Consider the following 21,157-nt stretch of genomic DNA (forward strand, 5'->3'; position numbering starts at 1 on the left):
CCTTGTCCCCTGCGGGGTCGACCAGGCCGCCGCTGCCTCCTCTCTGTCAACACGCTCACCTCAACCTCTCGCAGTACGTCCGGTTGGTCTCGGCCGTTCCTCAGTCACCGGTCGGCGTCAGCTCGAGTTTAATCTTCTTCCATCCTAAACACATGACTCAGCCGTATCAGGTGCATCTGCCTCATTTCAAGGACGCTTTCTGTCTCCGAGGCTGTGACTCGACAGGACGCCATAAAAACCTCCTCGGACGTCACCGTGGATGCGCCGCCACCTCCTGATGCTTGCATGCGCGCAACAGAACTGGGGAACTTGTTTACCGTCCGTCTCCGCAACGTCCCGCCCAGTGCAGAGGCGTCGCGTCGCATTAGCGTCTCCACGCCGCTCACTGCCTCCTGAGATCACGCCGGCCGGGCCGTGTCCGTCCTCGCCGCGCAGCCCGGACTCGAGCGGAGGCGGCAGGAGGCGTTGAAGAGTTTCGACTACATGACGGTCAAGCAGGCATGTTTGCCAAATGCTGCAGGACGCTGCAGCTGCACTTCAACCATTCCAGCAATGACAAGCACCAGAGCACTAGTTTGAGCTGCGATGTGTTCGCGGTGTGGAGACTGTTTCCAGCAGCTTGTGCACAAACTGGCAGCAGCTCGGTGAGGTTTGGAGAGGATCAGCATAAAAAACACGCCCCAACAAAAAGCTGTGTGACAAGGTGTTGCAGCAGCTCGTGTAAAGATTTGGTTCCAACAAAAACAGCTCCGCCACTTGTGTTTACGCTAAAGGACGAGGACAGCAGCACAGACACGAATCCTATTTTGATGAGGCAGCAAACACGGCGAGCACAGCGGGTCGCTCGTGACCGCCGCGTCCTTACAAACACCAGGCGATTATGCTGGAGCCGCTGATGGAAACATTTAACCAACGCGTCCTCGCTTCTCTCCCCGTGGAGTCCGGCCGGCCTTCGGGCAAAAGCGGTTGAACAAAATAATAGATCGAAAAAAAATGACACCAAGGCATTGTGTGGGAGGTTTCTGCTTTTTCTCGTGTGCCAAATAAGCTCCGAGTGCAAACCGGCTCGCGTCTTGTAACACTAAAGGAGATTACACAACGTCCACGGCTGAACAAAAGATTCACTTATTTACTGTTTTCTCCAAACCGAAAGGTGAAAGCGCGGCGCACGAGGCGTCCACGCGGACGGAAACACAGAAGAAGAGACCAGCAAAACACCGCCGTTAAACACAAATCATTATTTTTTAGTTCGCTGCCTGGTGTTGTGGACATACACACACACATACACACACACACACACACACACACACAGGTATAAGTGTCTTTTTTTACCATGTTTTCACCGTAATTCTCTTGAGCTAGTCGCTGTTGCTTTTGTCTGAGAAACTTCTCGAATGAGAGTCATGAGGAAGACGACGATGATGATGATGATCTGACCTCCACACGGTTGGAGAAGTCAGACTCGCAGTCCAGCGTCGTGTTTTTCATGCAGATGTCTGCGCAAACGGGAGGAAAGCCAGAAGCAGCTGACCTCCCGGTGAATAAAAATCAATCAAATTAAAACACGGATGCATTCTTGCACCGCGGACACTCGTTCTCTCTTTAGCACGAGCGAGTGTCTGGAAGCACGTCACTTCCAATGTCCGAGAGAGACGCGCACACAAGAAGCAGAGCCGTGTATTAAAGCGCCCGTCCGTGTGTGTGTGTGTGTGTGTGGGATGAGAACCAGAGGACACTTTGTACCACACAAAGAGCCGCTGCCCTCCAGCGTGGGCTCCGGCCTCAGAGAGACATCCCAGCGACAGGACTCGGGCTCCATGGAGCTAATCGCACCCCTGGGACTCGATCTCAGGCAACAGTTTGTGTTGCTGACACTTTGGGGATTCTCCACACAAAAGGACGAAGAGGCGTGACGTCCGTACGAAGGTCTTCCTCTCGCTGCTCCTCGTCCCCCTCGTGCAGGACTTTGTGTGTTAACGGCTCTCTGAACTGAAAAGCAAGCGTTGTGTAAAGTGATCAATTGAGTGTGTCGCTTAAATAAAAGGTGATATCACTTTGGATGAGATGAAAGCTTCCTGGATGTGCGTTACTGTTTCATACAGCAACACCATCGCTATTCAGAAGCAGAGCAGCTTCCCTCTGGGACGCGCTCTCAGGCGGCGCTTTCTGCTGTTGATGCTCGGAGACACAGTCGGTCTGAAGGTCGCCGTCTTCGCTGCTCATCGACTGTTTTTTGAACGCCGGGCGAAGCGGAACATAAAAGCTAATGTGCGTCACTTTTAGACGAGCGCGGCCTGAACGGGGCTTTGCATTTTACAACGTTCAAGGTAATTGGATGTCTGATTTAAACACGGAGCTGAGAGCGAGAACACACGTGATTCTACGTTATCAGATGATACTGAGATGAAGATTACAGAAGTACGTGTGATGTCTAAAGGCCTGAATGTGCAGGAATAACTCAGTGATACTGCATGATAACAGAGGACTCTGTGACATGAGATGCACCACTCTGGATGCTTTTAATAGATTCATTTAATGTGAGGATAATTAATATTACATCATCATAATAATAGTATATTATAGTTGGTTTAGGAGGCGAAACACCAACTATGTGGTTTATTCCACTTCTAACATGAACACATCTGTCACAGTGTATTTAATCTCAGATTGATATTAATATAGGATATATAGTTTTATATCTTTTTGTGTGTGTTTTGGTTATGAAGTGAATTAGAAACCTGACATTTTAAAATCTCACACAGCAGTCCTACTTATTCAGTTTTAATTATCACCAACAAAAAGTATAATGCGAAGACATTAAAGGATAAAAAACACATCTTCTTCTATGATTATGAACCAGATTACTGATTTCCAGCCAACATTCACCTTAAAGGGAAACTTTTCATAAATGTTGGACCGGCTCTGTGTGTGTGGGTGGTGTGTGTGTGTGTGTGTGTGTGTGTGTGTGTGTGTGTGTGTGTGTGTGTGAGCAGGGCGCTCCAGGCCGAAGCTGAACATGGTTCATTTGCACACAAAAAAAAACGCCCACACTGAAACGATACAAAGCCAGTTGTGAGTCTACAACGCTTCCCTTTAATTGTGTGTTCTTGCTGCACTTATAAAAGGAAAGAAAACACAAAAAGTGCACACGTGTGTTACGATCACGACCCGCTGGTCCGGCTGAGAGCTCCTATACGAGCAGAAAAACATACTTTCCTAACGTTACGGCGCCGTCGTCTGAGTGGATGGGTTCCTTCTGCGTCTGCACAGACGTGCCGCTTCTTGTGTTTTATGGAAATCAAATGTCAGAATTGACGAACTGGGCTCCCCCTAAAGCCTCTGCAGTAATCTCGCCCCGAAGCTTCTGACATTCATGCAAAAGGTGAAGACGAACCGTCGTTGGCGATTGGTGCGACGTCGCCCTGGAGGTTAGAGCAACCGCCAATCAGCTGCGACTCTGATCCGCAACGATTGTGTTGAGCGAGCTGCAGATCTCAGGAACCCGGAGAGGAAAGATGTCCAGAGCGAGAACGAGCACATGCATCTGCAAATTAAAGGATATTCAATATTTCATTTCATTGTCAACTCGATGAAAATCTTTTGATATTTAAAAATGCATTTTATACAAATGCAAGCGGAAGATGCTGCAGAAAAAAACAAAAGTCAGGTTAATAATACAGGACAATAACATAATTAAATAACTGACTATATATATATATATATATATATATATATATATATATATATATATATATATATATATATATATATATATATTTATATATATATATATATATATATATATATATATATATATATATATGTGTGTGTGTGTGTGTGTGTGTGTCAGGAATTTAATTTTCAGAGATTTCTTATTTGCCAAAAGCAAGAAAACATGAGTAGATTGAACTCTTCTGTATTCCTGAACTCCTTGTACTCATATAAACTATTCTAATTAAATATTGTTTGAAATAATTATTAATGTCAATGATAATAATAATTGCTCTTAAGGTTTAATGCATGAATAAAACAGGCGTACGTGTGTGAACAGAGCGGACGACAGCGTCCTGGTTTTGTCTCTTTTCTGGGAGGAAACACCGTCGATCTGCTAAATAACACACTTTTCATAGTGTACTTCGGTCTTGACGTATTTGCGTTTGTCAGTGGAAGTCGTATGAAAGCAAACAGTGTGTGCAAATATAAAGAAACATTAAACTGGGCTCACTGCCAACGGCGCCACTGGCAGTGTACATCTGAAAAGAGCGTAAAGATCTCTCAGAACAAAGTTCAGATGATGCCGCCCGTCCTCTGAGACTAATTATCTGTTTTTGCCTTCTTACCCACACAACTCTCAATTTCCCCTCGTTTCAAAACTAAACACAGTAAATTGTGTCAGGAGATGAAGAGATGATTGTGCGAGGCGAACTTCGGCTGTTTTTGAAATGTAGTATTTGAGAAATGTTGACTGTAAATTTACAAAGAAAAGAAAAGCGTTTGAACATTTTTGTTTTCCGCATTTATTTTTTTTTGCGTGATCAAAGAACCTTCTTTCACGGTTGAAGTTGGATGCTGCATCACCGCGTCGCTGCGATCAATAGCTACGATGAAGAGAAAAGGAGGTAGAAGTTGACTCAATAAGGGACGCCGGCACGTCTTTGACTTGTTTGTTTTTGATGCCGAACAAAAGAGATGAAAAATCAATACGGCACAGTATCGCGATATTTTTCGATATTGTATCGATACACAGAAGATAAGTATCCATCTTTTATTTAATCAGTTCTAAACGTTTTGGTCCTAAAATGAGAAATAAATACATGTATTTTTTTCTGACAAAGTTTTCCTTTGGGGACAATTTGCGGTTGAAAATGTTTTAATAAATCACATTGTATCGCGATACTCAATGTATCGCAATAATATCGTATCGGGACTTAAGTATCGTGATGATTTTGTATCTTTGGACCTGTGGTGCGTCACAGCCCTCGTGTCCAGCAGCGTGGGGTCCGGCACCAGGACGCGTTACCACATGTCCATGTGTCGTTGTGGTTCAACCTCCTGTGTTGTGTTGCTCCTCATTCTGCTTTTCATTTCTTTCTTTGATTGATTATTTAGAATGACATCGTGATCTGGCGAGGTTTTCTGTTCCAGGGTTTCTTTGCCCGCCGCTCCTCTCGCGACTCAAAGAAGTTTTCTCTCTGATGTTAATTTCACTTTTCTTTGAAACACATATTTCTGAGGGTGGCAATCGGACTCACTTTTCTTGCAATCGGCTTTTCATCACTCGACATTTGGAGGGTTTGCTCCCCGCCGGCACTTCAGTGAACCTGCACGTCCATAATTACGCCCATGAGTGACCTTGTCATGCATGTTAACGTATGAAAAGGTACACTGTAAAAAACACACTGTGAAATTTACAGTTATTAACTGGCAGCCATTGACAAGTAATTTACTGTAAAAAAAATGCTGTTATGCAATGATTTTTTTTAAAGTAGATTCTTGGATACTGTGATTTTCCCACAGCACTACTGTGTTTATATATATATATATATATATATATATATATATATATATATATATATATATATATATATATATTAATACACAGTATTTACAGTAGGTTACTGCTCACAAACACAGTACATTTCACAGGCGTTTTTTTACAGTGTACAAAAAGGCTTCCACATAGGCGATATGGAAGAGATGCTCCTGAACCAAAGTTGTGAGAAAGTAAAGTCCAATAGGTCTTAAACTCGACAGCGCAGGTGTTTTGCTCGTCTGCCACTTTGATTCGTACCTCTGGGAGACGGAGCGACACCCTTTACCTTCCCTCCACCGCCGACCTTGAGCGGTAAAAAAAACCAGAGGAGCGGTCGGGATTGGCTCAAGCCCAAACTTGAATAGTCATCTGTCCTCTCCAATCAGTAAACCCTTCTCCATTAAAGCAAAGGGCAGAGCAGCGAGCGGGAACACACAGGGGTGAAGCGCAGGCGTCATGGTGGAACAAAAGAGATGCCGATCTCGCCGGGAAAAACTCTGGGAGTTAACACGAAGCCTCCCTCCCCTTTTATGGGATGCAACATCCCCGGAGAGATGGACGTGAAACACAGGAGGAAAAGGTTGCAGGACTGCAGGGACACTGAGAGGAAGACGTGTTTTAATAAGACAGACTGAGGCTGCTGAAGGAAAACACTCTGGTGAGAAGCGCTAATGGCTAAACGCTCATTTATCTGTTGCATCCGGAGACAACGCCGAACACAATGCACCACGTCGAGCAGATGTGGGGTCGAATCCCCCGCGGTGCTGGTAATTCTGATTCAGTGCTAATGGGCCGAGGCTTTGAGGGGAAGTAGCTGCGGGGTTTGTATGCAACGCGCCTCCTGGAGCCGGGGGCTCGCTGGCTTGTTTGTTTGTTTGTTTGTTTGCTCGTCTGTTGATCTTTCTGGTGACAGTTAGCCTCTCTGACCCCCGGTGGCCACGAGGAGGCATGGCTTATTGTACAGATGACACCAAATCTAATTATTCACAGGCCTCCTCTGCCATGATAATGAGCTGCAGGGGTCTCCGGCGTGTCCTTGTTCCAAACAAAAGTCAGAAAAAAAGGGATTTAGACCTAAAAAAAACAAGCATTGCATCTTTTCTTGCATGACATCCGCTCCTGTGATACTGAATTATCTCTTCTTCTTTTTCAATGTACAGTAATCAAGATCAATTTCTGCACATTCTTGATCCAAATGCATCCAGCTGAGCTGTTTGTTTAGTTCACGCAGGCATGGATCACTCCAACGTGTTTTCTTTGGCTCCAGCCGGTCGTACACAAAGACAATGACGCATGCTTTCCTCAGCAGACGGCAAACATGCACAACAAAAGGCTCCGCGTGTGAACGCTCCATCAAAGCCGGCGCGTCAGAGCCAATTAGCGGCGGAGCGATGCAGGTGACGCATTGTTCCTGATTCCAGCTTCGCCTTTCATAGAGAGAAACACAAAGTAGACGTGTGACATTCACGGCACATTTTAAATGGAGAATTGCGCAGCTTGAGTCCATGAAGAGAAACACAGCAGAATAGAACTACTTTAGATTAATCATATTTATAAGTTTCCCTCCCTGCTCTTTGTGTGCTTTAATATATTATTATATGAAGCAAATGATGCCAGAAAACTCACTCCGAAATAGTTTTAACACCAGATTCAATAGTTGGTCTTGCTGTGATATTTATGTAACTTCTTGCTTTGAATATTTTCCAAAAGACGTTCAAACCGTGACGAGATCTTCAAAACCACTCCATCAGGAATATCCAGATCAGAACTTCTCAACACGCCAACCAGTCGGGTCGCTCGTGCTTCAACAGAAGTTAGTTATGACATCATGGTGATGAAGTGAAACCTGATTATTGATAACTTGTTAGATGGTCTGTCCTTTTAAGATGATCTTTAAAATAAACCAAAAATATGACCAAGTTATAGCAAGCTGATTATTTGCCGCCCATGGAATTACTCCAGGGAATTTGCAAAGCTCGTTCTAATAAAACAACAACAACAAAAAGTAATTTAAAGGTTATTTTAATGGCCGGTTATGTTTGAATAGCAGCTGGCCAATCCCGGCACGCCACCAGATGAAACCAGCGGCCAACTTTCCCTCAAACGCGGTGGCATGAAATGGGTCGCTCTTAAAAGGATAAAATGATGTGGGACACAACCCTGCGCCAGTAAAAGCTCCATAACAGGTGGTGAGGAAATGGAAAGCTGAATACATTACGTTCTGAATAATGGCGGGCGGCGACGGGGCGGGCGGGATATTTATTCCGGTCATTACATCCGACAGAAGCACAAGACATTTGCAGCCCGGATGCATTTCTTTTCGTTCTTATTTCTTTAGAAAGGCGGTCAACAGGATGTTTTAACGATCAGAAGTGGGTTGCAGAGAGTGAGGAACCCGCCGTCCACAAACCTCGATCAGGAAAAGGATCAATGAGTCAATGAGAGGCAGGTTAACACGGGGAGGGGAGGTGCATTGTGGTCCTTTTAGATAACAAGGGGGCTGACATCCTCCCTCAAATCGCCCACTGTGCCATAAATCTGCTCCTCCCTCACAGACAGCATCATAACTTAAAATACAGGTTCCCTCCCTCCATGCAACAACCCATTCTTCGTCCGCTGGTCCCTGCAACGAGAGCTCTGGAGGAAAATACTTTATTACATTTAAGTAAACATGAACAAAGCAATCTGGTGATATCAGTGTCAAGTCCCCTTCTTATTAAGAGATAATCCAGCATGCAGGATAACCTTCAGAGAGCCGAACCGAACGCTCGGCCGGAGTGATGGATGAACTCGCCTGCAGAGGAAGTGCGCGCTGTAAACGCGTCCCCCACCGGCTGGAGTTATTTGCTCCGGCGTTCACTCGGTTATTCAGTCAGTCGGCGGGGGAGCCGAGGCTTAAATCAATCCATTAGATCCATCCGTCATCTCGGTATCGCGGCGGGAGTCGAGCGCTGATGGATCTGCTCACATCGACTGGCGTTCCACCTTAAAAATGAGGCTCCCTGCTGCGTGGCGTGCACAGTGTACAGCACAGGAAGGACGAGGAAGAGGAGGAGGAGGAGGAAGAGGAGGAGAGCCGCTCGGGTTCCACCGTTCAGTCCAAGAGGGCGCGGTCAGGAATGTCGACGGATGCTTTTGATAAAAGGAAATAAAAGCGACACAAACGGCGGTGAAAGCAGAGCCTCGATGACTCATCACAGCAGCCATGTGACCTCTGACACTTCCTGTTGGACTGTTTCCTTGAAGGCCTTTTGGCTTGTCGGATGTGGACAATATCTTTGACATGTATGTATGTATATATATATATATATATATATATATATATATATATATATATATATATATATATACACATATATAGGTTGTTTATTTCATAAGAGAATCAAATGACGGTAAAACAAATAGAAATATTTCACGATTTGCAGTAGAGAAAGAAAGAAAGCGTTCGGCATCTTATGATGATGAGCAGAAGAAATGAGACATAATCCTGACAGAAGAAACCATAAATAAAGTAAACAGGTAGCTTATTTTTTAAACAAAAATAAAACTGCAGCCCTCGGAGGATGACAAAATTGGGGAAATTCCTTCTTCTGTGTAGTATGAACACGCTGTGATTGCATTTTTTTAATCAGATTTCTTGATTTCACGATCTCATGCACAATACAGTTTGAACAGCGAGATAAAAAATAAGTCATGTGACCAAGAAAATGATCATCAGCGAGATTAATTTAGCTTTGAAAGGCTCATCCACACCGGCTCTGGCGAAGCAGCTCCACGCGTACAGTAACAGTGACCTGGAGAGCGATGACCTCGTCCAGTCAAGGACGAGTGGACCTGCTGCGAGGCCGAGCCGGGGATGGAACCAACGCCGCGGCGGTGAACAGCGAACCAGCTGCTCCGGCGTGTGAGGTGCTGTCAGCGCTCAGGTCCGATGCTAATGGGCTATCATCACTGCTAACTAACCTTTAAAAGCTTTTATACTCCCATCCAAAGGGCAAACGCACGCATAAACTATTTATCTCCAGAGAGATCCGTATGTGTAAGAATAAAGGAATTCTAATGCGATCTGAAGTATTTTAGCTGGAATCCCACACATCTTTCACAGAGGTGCGTTTCATTTGATCACCAGCAGAAGAGAAGCCATGTGACCTTTCTGCCGCTCACCGGCATGCAGAGCGGGTGGCCGTGAGGAAAGTAGTGGCAGAGCAGCGATAAAACAGCTGTTACCAGCAGGAGATGGAGGCTGAGCCAGAGGAGGATAAGCATCAGGCAGCCGCCTCTCGCCTCTCCATCTCTGACTCTCCATCTCTGACTCTCCATGTCTGACTCTCCATGTCTGACTCTCCATCTCTGACTCTCCATCTCTGACTCTCCATGTCTGACTCTCCATCTCTGACTCTCCATCTCTGACTCTCCATGTCTGACTCTCCATCTCTGACTCTCCATCTCTGACTCTCCATGTCTGACTCTCCATCTCTGACTCTCCATCTCTGACTCTCCATCTCTGACTCTCCATGTCTGACTCTCATCAGTCTCTCAGAGGAGGAATGGACTGGCTGCTCTCTCTCTCAGTGAGACGCTGCAGCGCCGCTCTGCCAGAGCAGCCGCGACCCGTTTACACCACGAAAGAATGAAATATATAGAGGATTTTATTTTAAATAAAACATTACGCAATCTTATCAAATATATAGTTAATAAAAAATAAAAGCAGCCAAATACTCTCTCTCTCTCTCTCTCTCTCTCTCTCTCTCTCTCTCTCTCTCTCTCTCTATATATATATATATATATATATATATATATATATATATATATATATATATATATATATATATATATATATAAACAAGAAGAAGGTGGGGCTGTATGTACCATTAGCCACTGTGGGCTAACGGTACATACAGCTCCACTTCCTGCTGCATGTACCATTAGCCGCTGTGGGCTAACGGTACATGCATCAGGTGCATGTACCGTTAGCCGCTGTGGGCTAACACTACATGCATCATGTGCATGTACCGTTAGCCGCTGTGGGCTAACGGTACATATCATCAGGTGCATATACCGTTAGCCGCTGTGGGCTAACGGTATATGCATCAGAAGGTGGGGCTGTATGTACCGTTAGCCGCTGTGGGCTAACGGTACATAGCATCAGGTGCATGTACCGTTAGCTGCTGTGAGCTAACGGTCCATGCAGCAGGAAGTGTGGCTGCATGTCAACAGCCTCCATGTTGTTGAAGAAAAGAGACTCCATGACAACAACAACATGAAGACAAAGAGAAGTGCTGCTGCATTGAGAATAATGTATGAGCTTTTTTTTTTTAAACTGCTTTTTTTTTTGAGCAATTTTTTTAAGCAAATTTTTTCTGAGGGCAAATTTTTTTTTTAAGCTTTTTTTTTTAGCTAATTTTTTTTTAAAGCAAATTTCATTTTTCAGAGCAAATTTTAGATTTGAAAGCAAATTTTTTTAGAGCAAATTTGAGTTTTTAGAGGAAATTTTTTTAGGGCATTTTTTTTGGAGCAAATTTTAGTTCTTAGAGAAACATTTTTTTTGGAGTGTATTTTTTTAGTTGTTTTTTAGTTTTTTTTTAATTGAGAGCAAACCTTTGGAGATAATTTACTTACAAACAGGACATTTGCTCGGGTAAAAAAGACACAAATATTTTACATCCATATTGGGACATAATGTTGGGAGGAGCTGGTGGATGAACAATGGGCCTCAACCCAAAAAGGTGATACGAGCCTTTAATAGCACACAACTACTGGTGGAGACATAGAATGAAACCAGACTCTCGGGCTCCTCTGGGCCTCGTTTCAGAGCCTTTCCATCGCTCCGCTAGTAATCCTGCTTAATTTACAGTTGCATACTGTTTGCAGCTCGTCAGGCGACAAAAACAACGCGTCCCCGAACGCTGGTGGCTTTCACACGTGTTGTGAAAGTGTTGCTTATTGTGTTGAAACAAGGAAGAGAGAGACACAACACAAGGTTCCCTCGCCAGACACGTTTCAGAGATATCAAGCTTCTTGGTCAGCAGCTAAACCCTTGAAGCAACATCACATGGTGATTTTAAAAGCATGAGGACTTGGCTTCACTTCACGGGAAAAGCAGCCAACCTGATTTTGTCCTCCACGCCAGCGGCGTGCAGCTTCAGGTGGACACCTGTTGTTCTGGCTCTGCAGAACTGCCTGAAGTTGCAGCAGCCAGTGGCAATGTTGTGGATGTGTTGCTGAGTAGAGAGAACTGCTTTGCACACGGGCAACGTCATTGCTGCGTTCCCTTTTCTTCGACTTCGGATCGGTTACGACTTCCCGGGCACGGAGGAGATTTGTATTCTGTGGACAATGTGGCGCCAGCGTTACAGTTGCACGCCGATGGGGACAGTTACAGGTTTTAAAGACTTTGATTCTCCCCCCAGAAGAGGCCTCGCTGCACCGCCTGCACCTCCTCTGATCACCGCAGCGCCGCCTGCCTACCGTCTGTCATCAGGCAGACTTGGCAGGTTTCATCGGGGAGCGAGGAAGAGCTCAAAGGACCCGAGTGTTCTCCACCGAAACATCTGTTGAGATGGTTTGCAGCAATAATTTGTGTCAGATCATGTCACCGGCAATTACTGTAAATTGCATCAGAGTACTTCTGCGCAGCGGCTGATATGAACTCGTGCGCGGCCGTCGCACGTCGTACTCGTCGTACGACGGTTGTAAACATGATCTGCAGCTGACGGGCGAAGCCGCAGAACGTCCGGCAGCAGAAGTGTTCACCGCTCGCTTGTTCACTTCAGCCTCATTGCTCAAGCAAAGAAATGTTGCTCAACCAAAAGGAATCAGAAGCAACGCCTTGTCAATCAGGAGAAAAATACATCTACTTTTGCATATTTCAAATATACTTACATTTTCAATAGTATATTTTAAATATACTATCAAAGAAGTGTAATTTCTGCAAATATATGAAAGGTATACTGTAATAAATATATTTTTTTAAATTATACTTTAAGTGAAAGTTCTGTGCAATTACTCACATATACTTCTTTGAACTTTAATTTCCAATATATTGTTTGTATATTTCAAATATATTTGCTCTAAATTAGCATTGAAAAATGTATTTAAAGCACATTTGATAAACAGAGATTTGAAATATGCCATATCTTTTTGTATTTTAAGTACTATTCGAGAAGTGTACTTTCTGAAAATATATAAAAAGTATACAAAAGTCGCTCTACTATTCAACATGAGAACAGAAATATGCATAATTCTGTTCTCATTTTAAATGGTAGAATCCATTGTAAGTAATAAAAGCTATAATAACATTCCGGACATAATGGATATATAATGAAGGGACAAATATTTTATCCTCGCTTAGTTTAACATTTTAATTTTAACCAATAAAATCAAGCTCACACGGTCAATTGATTCAACAGAACGTCTTTTCCACCAAAATAAAACATTAAATCAAAACCTGCTTTTGTCTCTCGCGTCCTGAATTCTTTAATATTAAAGATTTCAGGTGTTAATCTGCCAACGTTACCAACGCACCTGGAGGCAGAGCCACAGCGTTCACCTGTGAGAGTGGAGATGTTTATGTAAAGTTACCTCTGAATAACTAAATATAAAAAGTCCTCCTCGGCGCTCCAGCGGTTGAAAGCCGATCCGTTTGTGTGAGCGACAAGATGACCTCATTAAGCCAGTGAGTCCTGGTGTGTTATGAAAATCACACTTGCGCTCTTAATGGATACTTGAGCATTGCCGGCAATTATTGCAACTGCATCACAGGAGCTTCATTAAAGACGCTTCATTGCCTGCAAAGACTGAGCAGAAATAAACGGACATACCTTTCATTGAATTATGTCAGCACCACGGAGAGAGACAGACGTCTATATATATATATAGATCTTACTTTCATATGTAAATATTGTTCCCAGGTAATTCATCTCCCATTGTAAGACTGTCACTCCGTCTCATCTTCTCATTATGCCGTAACTCCATCAGCTGGCTTTTATCAGCGCTTCAGCAGCACAGGTTTCCCCGCTGCGGTGACCTCCCAGTTTCCTTGTTCCTCGGCGCTGCATCAACCCATCCAGAGCGCCACCGCGCCTGAATCGCTTTAATTAAATCCAGAGGCCTCAACACAGTCATGAATTTCAAAGAGTGCAGAGATGCATGAACACATAAGCCAAAAAAAGCTCCACCAGCTCGGTCCCGCCAACCGAACGTTTGATCTCCAATAGATGATATTCACGCGGTGCACACCACAGGTCCTGAAATGGACTCTCGTATTCTTTAATATTCCCATGTTCATAGGCATGCATATTAATCACGGGATTGAAATCACGGGAGCTGATTTGTCTCTAATGGACTGTACAACACATCTTTATCAGCTTTCTTAATTCCTCTTCTCCTCTCAGGTGCTTAAGCTGACACCAGACGGCGTAATTAATTCACTCTGTGTGTAGAAGACGAGGTAATCAGTCAACGTGGAAGAAGGCGAGATTAATTCAGGCTTTTCATATTGATGACTGCCGGCTGAATATTGTGTACATTAATGAAATTGTTCTTAAGCACCGAGCGAGCCGCAATATGATGAATGGCCGTTGCATAAAGTCCAGCCAGGGCATGAAATACCAACGCCGGGGCAATAGTGCTCTGTGTCTTTAAAGCAACCTGCAAGGCAACTTCAGAGTATTTAAGAGACGCAGCGAGTCTTCCACCAACCAAATGTTCATAAACCTGCATGTTGCTATAAGCTGGGAGCTACAGATGTAGCATGAACAGCAAGAAAGGACGTAATCACCCCTGTGTCGCCTCAACAGATCTACTTATGTGGATCTTTATTTCAGGGTAGTTGTGTTGTTGTGTCGCTGTGACCACGTCAACAAGTTGTCACAAAGCGAACACGGGTTAAACTTTCTGCGCCAAGCTACGAGCAATATGCCGAGTCGGGATGAGAGCACGTTGATATTCCTATACAGTCTTCTGCACACCAGGGAGGAGTTTGTTCTTCATGCATACTGTATTGAAACCTAAGCCTCGCTTAATGCTGGAGTGCGAGCAGCGCTGCGTTTCCTGTGTAATCCTCTGTAAGCATTTCCTGGATCCTCTGGAAATTGCATCCCTCCCTCGTCTGGATTGTTGGGAGGGCAGAAGGAGAGGGAAAGAAAGAGGAAAGGAGTGAATTACTGCCGAGCTGATGCTTAGTGATGCCTAACACTAATTACATTTTTGCGGCTGTTTTAATGGAGTTTACGTAACGTCTTGTGGCAGCCATGTGGGGAGGAGAGGTACCTTGTTTCCATTAGATTGATCGCCGATGCAGAAAGCACCTGCAGTATTTTTGTTTACAAAATCAGTGCATTGTGATCTATATTCGTGGGCGATGTCTGTTTGTCTGTAACGGCGTCGCAAAGCTGGAACTCCATCAAACCGGGAGCGAGACAGAAGGAGCACAGTCTGATATTCAGTACGATATATTGCTTTTCCACTGCGATGAGCATTAACACTTCACTGAAGACCCTCTGCAGGACGCCAGAGTGCATTGTGGGAGATACGGTTGATGTGTGTGATGTACTACAACCAGCGTGTGTCAAACATCCAGAGGCTTTGATGGTACTTAATCTTCAGACGACGCCGTGTGTCGCAGAAAGCCAAGAACACTCTCTGGAATATCCAGTTATCGTTGTAATATTTTACACGAATGATTTTCTTCGACATTGCATATTTCACACATCACGTGAGGTGAGATAAGTGTTATCCTGCTCCGAGGACGACAGGCTAACACGGGTTATTTTATACACACAGTACATATTGAAGAATTAATGCTTTACAGGTTTGAAGAAACGCATCATCGGGGTGATTGCAGATGAGATATCAACCTGGTAACTCAGTCGATCAAAAACTGTTCGGGTGGAAGGCGATACCATCAACTGTACTGGTTTCCAGTTGCTCCACAAACCAGGAACAATGTGTTTGTTTACACAGAAAACATCTGGAGCATGGAGCAGATCTCCTCTTCATGTCCGCCTCCAGATGATTCAAGTCGTCCTCGTTCTGCTCCTCTTTGCACACACCTTCATTTCACAAGTACGACAATGAATAGTTTAACAGTCCTTAACTCGTCTGTCTCCATTAGTCTCGTCCGGGTTGAGAACAGCAACGTTATGCATTAATGAAGGTTATGGTGCCGCTGGGGTTGTGGGAGGAAGACCTTGTTGGCAGAGCACCGCTGGATCCTTGCATTCCCACTTCTCTTCACTCTTGTATTTTTCATAAGCTGATGCAGAAGAAGTATTCTAGTAAACTCATGTAGATATTCATCTGTTGAAACATTCAACTGTGGACATCTGATGCATCAGCCTTGATGTTATTAATAGTTTTCTTTTTTATCTCTCGCGTTGGCACTTCATTTCACTTTACAAGACGTCAAAATGTAAACAGGAGCGACTTCATGGAGCTGAAGAAGCAGCGTCGACTCGTTTTGGACGTTTCCTCGTGTCATCATCGCAGGTCTGTTGCTGCACATCTTCACCTGTGGGATTTCAGCTCGAGTTGTTTCATTTCTGTGTGTGTGAATGAATAATAACTTTTGGTTGAGCTGCTGTAACTCGGTGTCGGCTGGGATTTGATGGATCTGAACTGCAAATCTCTCAATTTTGAAGGAATAAAACATGCCAACATGTGTCTGTTCATCACATGAAATCACGTAAAAGTCTCATGGTGTCAGCCTGGGATGCATATATATTTATTTATTTCAAGCTCTTGAATACAATTACTACCAATAGTATATATAACACACGTTACATTGCTACGCTCGGTAGCTAAAACATATCGGTAATACAAAGTGACACAGACAGTAATCTGCCAAGAAGGAAGCAGACAAAGTCATTCCAGGTCTCCTCCTCTCTCAGTTCATAGTAATCTATAATCTGTGACCGTTCTGATTAGACTTGGACTTATTATTATCACATCGAGCAGTGCGTTACGTTTCAGAGTCAAAGCTTCGCGAGTCCCTGGGGATTTTTCTATTTACTGATCCTATCAGTAACGAGCCCTTGCAGAGGCGAGGCCCAGTGACCGTGTTTATTAATAGACAGTCGGCTGCACTACACGCCCATGAACTGCAATTCCCTCGATATGTGACGGCGATTGCCAAGTTTGGGCTGAAAGGGAATGTGAATTCACCAGACTGCATATTGTTTTGCTCCAATTTTACTTGTGCAAATGCACACGTGAAGATGTGTGCATCTCGTTTGGATGTGTGCACGGCACGGTGTTGATGTTAGTCATCAATAAAAAATGGCACCATCTGCTCCCTGCCGGTGCCAGGGCTCCGTGCAGGATGTGTCTACTCCGGCGCTGTTATGATGGACAGCTATTCAATAATCCGGCTCCGAATGGGAGCTCGCGGGCCGGCGCCAGAAGGGGCTTTCTGCCGCGGTGACACATGGCGCTCCCACAAGGTGTCGGCTGACCCTCAGGTAATCGATAGTTTCATAGAGGCAGGCCTCCAACATCCACTTCTGGTCTGCGAGCTTTGACTCAGGCGCCAATTAATCAACGCGGCAGTTAATTGATGAGCCGTGATCTGCTGAACAGACTGCGCTGTGACACTCATTCAGAGAGGAGGTGTTTCATTTGGCCGACCGCGTGTTGGCGTCGGCATCCTCACATCTCCTGAAATAAGATCAGAGGCCTTCGTCAGGATACACGTGTTGGTCTCAACCTCAACCCACTCACACAAAATGAGGTGCACCCAAGGACACACAACCAGCATCTTGACAGTGAGGTTTAGTGAATACTTCCAACGCCGTCTGTTTGGTTGCAAAAGCCTGCTTCTAATCTATGAAGGTATGTTTCTGTCTTTTATTATCTGTCTTTAATTATCTCCAAATGTTTGCTCTCAATTCAAAACATTTCTCTCATAAAAAAAAAGCTCTCCCAAAAAAAAATTATCCCAAAAAAATTTGCACCCTAAAAAAAATGCTCTCAAAACTAAAATTTGCTCTAAAAAAAATAAATTTGCTCTCCCCCCCAAAAAATTGCTCTAAAAAAAAAAACCGCACTAAAAAAACAAGCTTTCAAAACTAAAATGTGCTCTCTCAAAAAAAAAAAACGCTCTCCAAAAAATTTTCTCTCACAAAAAAAAAATCCCTAAAAAAAAAAGTTGGATTGAGAGCGCACGTATTTTTATTAATTTTTTTTCAGTTTTTTCTTCTTTTTTGTTAGAGCACATTTTATTTTTGAGAGCACATTTTAGGAATTGAGAGCAAAGATTTGGAGATAATTTACTTACAAACTTACAAATTTGCTCGGGTAAAAAAGACACAAATCTACCTTCATACTAATCGGCTACATAGATTTATAGTAATTGTACTTTTGTACTGTGTAAAGTACACGCCGTCGATGACACGTGTGGATTTATTGGCACCTTTAAGAGGCATAACTCGTGGGATGTTTAGTATATTTTTTTATTGTTCTTCAAATCTTTATTCCAACTTAAAATAATTCTTATTCTATTTCTTACATATTTTGCAACTCATTGACTTCTTCATTTTTTCAGCTACAGAAAAAACTTAAAATATTCAAATATTCAGCTACAACTTCCTTTTCATATTTCTGACACATTTTTGATTTATTGAGCTTTTTCAGATTTTTTCTATAAAAGTGGAAATGAATGGTTTCCAATGAAGAACGTCTTTAAATCCGTTTAAACTTCTTCAACTCCAGAAGCTTAAAACTCAGCCAGCTAGTTTGAAATGTTTTCCATTGTTCCCCAGTTGTATTCTTGAGCATCTTATTGGCTGAAGGTCGTATGTTCGGTGACCTCCGTCGGCGTGTGCAACATGACATCACGAGGTCGATATGTGTCGCTCTTTAGTCTTTATGTGTACGCTGGAAATAGCACAAGTAAAATCAATCCCTCACATCACAAGACTCCTATTTTCTCCATAACAAGGACAACATGTATTGGCATGCTCTCACTGGCGGCAGCGCTTTGCTCTTTAATCACCACCGAGCGAGCGAGCCTCCCGTCACAAGTTCACTGTCTCGCTCACTGCTAATGCTAATGGACGCCACCGTCGACTGAATAACAAAGCCCTGTGATTAATTGTGTACTTAATGCGTGGCCTTGTTGTACACACATGTGGTTTAGCTGTTGTTTATCACTGTTGACTTTGGGTACATGGCTATATTGCGCTTCCAAGATTAATTATTTCCAGGCAACTTGAAATCCATCTTCTGGCCTCATTACAGAAAAACATCCCATCTGTTCAATCTATCTTTCTCATTGCAAAGATAGGAAATATCTTATCTTCCCATTGCAGAAGCAATTCCTCATGGAATATCTTATCTTTACCAAATAAATCCTTACTATAACTGCGTATTTGATTCGTCAAACGGTACTCGTCCCATCGTGCATGTATCTTTCATTAGGACGTACCCGCAGGCTACTAAACATGAATAAGCCTTAATATCAAGGGCTCGCTCACTAGCTAGCTCGCTAGCTAACTCGCTAGCTAACTCGCTAGCTATCATGGACACAAAAACATGGGCGTTCAAGTTTTGCTACAAGGAAAAGAAGGCACCGAGGGTGTTGTACGTAATGCGACAATTAAATACAAAACGCTTGTTTGGGCAGTGGATAAATAACACATACATAATACATAACTTTAACACATCTTTTTGGAAAATGAAACACTCCATTATGCAGTTTGAGTATCCTTTCAATGATTTTATTACCATACATGTTCTTCTGCATGTTCTTTGTAATTTTTGACAGTCATTTGGACTTGAGGACACGGCCTATAAACCCTTCTTACTTTGTAAGAAGTCTTTATTATTAATGAGCTGTTTGAGTAATCTTTTCATTTTTTTTCCAAATGCAGTTGGTGTGTGAAGAGCGCATATTTGCAATATCGCTCCAAACATGAATGAATAACATACGAGTAAGAAATCCCATCACCCACATGCCAATCCTCACATCTGGCTTGGAGGGTCATGGCGAATAAGAGACCTGGAAAATTGCAGTTCAATTAGCGGATTCATTTACAAAAACAGAGATGAGATTAGATTGTGCTAATTACCGGGCAGCAGATTCCCGCTAGAAAAGCTTTTCATTTCACTGCAGCGGTCCTGGCTCTGGTCCTGGTTCTGATGCTGCCGGGCCTCTCTCCCCCCCAGCCGGCCCAGCGGTGCAGCCTGGGTCACAAGCAGCAGGGCTCCCAGCGGGAGATAGACAACCTGATGGGTTCATCTACTTATGGAGGTCATATTGAGGCAATAGCATTACATTTGAGACCACTTAAAAAGTTCTTCCTTTCTAACTTTAACTGTGTTCATAATCAGATCATAATACTCCTGTCAAAGTCAATGACGAAGTAGCATTGTATATGATGCAGGACAACACTGACAGCGTTCAATGTGTAGCATGTGTCATTTTAGGTAGCAAGGGCACTGACAGCGTTCAATGTGTAGCATGTGTCATTTAAGCTAGCAAGGGCACTGACACTGACAGCGTTCAATGTGTAGCATGTGTCATTTTAGGTAGCAAGGGCACTGACAGCGTTCAATGTGTAGCATGTGTCATTTAAGCTAGCAAGGGCACTGACACTGACAGCGTTCAATGTGTAGCATGTGTTATTTAAGCTAGCAAGGGCACTGACACTGACAGCGTTCAATGTGTAGCATGTGTTATTTAAGCTAGCAAGGGCACTGACACTGACAGCGTTCAATGTGTAGCATGTGTCATTTAAGCTAGCAAGGGCACTGACACTGACAGCGTTCAATGTGTAGCATGTGTTATTTAAGCTAGCAAGGGCACTGACACTGACAGCGTTCAATGTGTAGCATGTGTTATTTAAGCTAGCAAGGGCACTGACAGCGTTCAATGTGTAGCATGTGTCATGTAAGCTAGCAAGGGCACTGACAGCGTTCAATGTGTAGCATGTGTCATTTAAGCTAGCAAGGGCACTGACACTGACAGCGTTCAATGTGTAGCATGTGTCATTTAAGCTAGCAAGGGCACTGACAGCGTTCAATGTGTAGCATGTGTCATTTAAGCTAGCAAAGGCACTGACAGCGTTCAATGTGTAGCATGTGTCATTTAAGCTAGCAAGGGCACTGACAGCGTTCAATGTGTAGCATGTGTCATTTAAGCTAGCAAGGGCACTGACAGCGTTCAATGTGTAACATGTGTCATTTAAGCTAGCAAGGGCACTGACACTGACAGCGTTCAATATGTAGCATGTGTCATTTTAGGTAGCAAGGACACTGACAGCGTTCAATGTGTAGCATGTGTCATTTAAGCTAGCAAGGGCACTGACACTGATAGCGTTCAATGTGTAGCACGTGTCATTTAAGCTAGCAAGGGCACTGACAGCGTTCAATATGTAGCATGTGTCATTTAAGCTAGCGAGGGCAAACACCTCCTCAGAAACATTCATACAGACGCGTCGCAGAAAGAGCATTTAATGTTCACATCATCACCGTCTCCATGTCAGACGGCCAAAGGAGGGAGAGAGCACTTTGTGTGCTCCCTCTAGTCTGTATTCCTCCCTCCCGTCTTTATTTCAGGCTAATGGCACATGGAGGTTAAGGACCATTAGTCTGCTCCCTGGACTATAGCTGCACCTATTACAGTGT

The sequence above is a fragment of the Clinocottus analis genome, unplaced genomic scaffold (assembly GCF_023055335.1).
Source record: "Clinocottus analis isolate CAN_PGR_092001 unplaced genomic scaffold, fCliAna1.0.p SCAF_13, whole genome shotgun sequence".
NCBI classification, from domain to species: domain Eukaryota; kingdom Metazoa; phylum Chordata; class Actinopteri; order Perciformes; family Cottidae; genus Clinocottus; species Clinocottus analis.